This window comes from Heteronotia binoei, chromosome 7 (genome assembly GCF_032191835.1).
Source record: "Heteronotia binoei isolate CCM8104 ecotype False Entrance Well chromosome 7, APGP_CSIRO_Hbin_v1, whole genome shotgun sequence".
Lineage (NCBI taxonomy): Eukaryota > Metazoa > Chordata > Lepidosauria > Squamata > Gekkonidae > Heteronotia > Heteronotia binoei.
The window spans coordinates 81,020,017-81,022,625 of record NC_083229.1 but is presented as its reverse complement, the minus strand read 5'-3'; the positions used below and the strand labels follow the sequence as shown (position 1 = coordinate 81,022,625).

Below are 2,609 nucleotides of genomic sequence, written 5' to 3'. Positions count from 1 at the left end.
TAAACAACTTAGAGCCTCTCTCATTGGGATCCACAGAAAATGGCTGAGTTCTTCACCAAAACAGTCAAGAGAAAGTTCTGTGTTTAGGAAACTGGCAAAGACCAAGAGGATGCATTGGAAGGAGATAGGCCCACATGTAGAGGGCAGGACTGCAGGATAATTCCAAATTGGGAATGTGTAGTCATTTCTGGTGCAAAAGGAAAGGATCTACAGGAAACCTGAATTTTCGCTCTCTTTTTCCTCATTTCAGAGTTTGTGATTCTCTGGCGTGCTGGGTCTGAGACTTGAGCAATTCAACTGCTATCTTCCTCTGTTTGAATGCATTGACTTCATCATCCAGTGATTGCTTCTTGTCCTCCAGTTTGTTCTTTTCATCCTAGTAAAATTTTCTTCACGAAATCAAATTTCTTGTGAAACTCCTTTTCAGCCTCTTTGAGCTCTCCTTCCATCTCCTTAGCTCTCTGGACAAACATCTGCCTCATCTCTTCTTCTTTTTTTCCCTGCAGCTCACCCAGGAACTCATTCCTTTTGGCCTCATATGTTTTTTGTAAGTTGAATGGTTTGTCTGGATCGATGTCTTTAAATCCCATTTCTTCCAGTTTATGTCACTGGTACAACTCATAATGGCGTATGTGTGTCTGCTCACAGAGATCCTCCATGTTGACACAGATCACCATCTTTCTCAGCTTCTCAGAGTCATAGTGTGCTTCATTTTCCATCTGCACTGTCCCCCAGGAATACTGAAACTCTTTCATCATTTTATTTCCTATCTTCACTTCAATGGTAAGTGACTGTTCATGGTCCCATTTATTTCTGCAGCGGACTCATCAAATGTAGGGAACTGTTAGATTTGCACCCTACTGCTGACAAGGTCATTTGTGATCTTTACATTGCAATCATTATTCCAACCTACTATTCCAAATAAGAAGAACACTAAAATAAAGAGGATGTATAGCCCTTCTTGGTGAGAATATATGACTGAATGAGTTTAGCATATGTAGTGAGATAAGAAACCAATATTCTTGTTATGTCCTGGGAGGTTGTTCCAAGTGTTGTAATAACTTGTAATTCAGCAGTTTCCCTTCCCAGTCTGTTCCTGAAGTTCTTTTGTAACAAAACAGCTGCTTTAAGGTCACCCATTGAATGTTTTGGAAGGCTGAAGTGTTCTCCTACAGTTTTCTCAGTCTTGTGATTCTTGATGTCAGATTTGTGTCTATTCAGTACTTACATACATATTCTCACCAAGAAGAGCTATAAAGCCTCTTTATTGTAGTATCTTATTTGGAACAGTAAATTGGAATAGTGATTATAATGTAACACAATGAATATTAGAGTGTAATGTCATTTGGAATGGCAGACTGGAATATATTTCTCCAGTCTGATGGCAGAGGAGACATGACATTGCGCGACCAGTCATCCCACCTGAGATGGTTGGAGCATAACAATGGGGTCTCCATTGATTACTCTTAGCATTGCACAATTAGGAAAGATACATCAGTCTCCAGTTTTGACATGTTTATTTGCTTCACAGTCCCCCTCCCCTCCCCCAGAACTCGATCCAAACAGGTGGTGATTATATAAACTTGGCTAGTTATTCCCGTTTAGCCTTTGCATCTGTTAAAACATCATTATGCTGTGCTAATTTGCTGTTCACCCTCTACCTATATGTATGGACTGTTAATTTCCATTTGAGTGCATGTGAGGAAGTGTATGTGTGCACAAAAACTTATACATTGAATACAACTTTGTTGGTTTTAAAGGTGCCACTGGACTCAAAGGGTTTTCTACTGCTTCAGATGAACATTACAGCCTACCTGAAACAAGGCTGTGTAAGTTTTTCTTCCACTGCTCCATAGTCTAATTCTTATCGGGATGGTGAAGGTTTCATTAATTGTGAATGAAAAAATATGACAAAATTCCCAGTAGCTTTTCCTTGTGCCAAGATGAATGTGCGTTTTTTTTAAAAAATGGGGGGGGGGGGAAGGAAAAGGAGAAGAGAGGAGGAAAATTAAAAGTGGAGGGAGTTTTGTTCAAAGTTAAACCATCAAGAAACACATGAAAAGGAAGACTAGATGTGTGTGTGGTGGGGGGGTGGAACTTGGGGAAACTGAAAGCTAAGATAGACATGTGCTGATGATCTTCTTGGCTCAGTTTGGCTGCTTTTTGTCTGCTAGATGCCCTTACAACTATCACTAATGCCAAGGACAAAGTGAATTCCAGAGAATGTCTTTCCGTCCATCAGTCAATCCTGTAACCCTTGAACTTCCTCCTCTCTTTTTTTGTACTTTTAGAAGCTCATTGATTCACAAATCTTGAGCAGCAGAAGACATTTATTTATTTTTCACAATGCAAGGGCTAAAAGGACTTGAACTTCCTTTTGATGCTGCTTATGCCATAATGGAGAAAGAGAGAAGCAGCAACTGCCAGATTGGTTGTTTAAGGAGCAGGATATAAAGGACAGACAATAAACAGCCAGATGTTTATTGTTTGTCCTTTCTATCCTGCTCCTTAACCAAAATTGGTTCTCATAGCGGCATACAAAGTGATCAGAATAAAACAGAATACTGCTTCAGAAAAAACCAGTAAGACGCCAGCAAAGTAACATTAAA

General features: G+C 39.7%; 1 pseudogene; it reads right to left on the bottom strand.

Annotated features, from left to right (window-relative positions):
* Positions 1-207: 207 nt before the first annotated feature.
* Positions 208-1,854, bottom strand: LOC132575541 (septin-6-like; annotated as a pseudogene).
* Between the last annotated feature and the right edge of the window lie 755 nt (positions 1,855-2,609).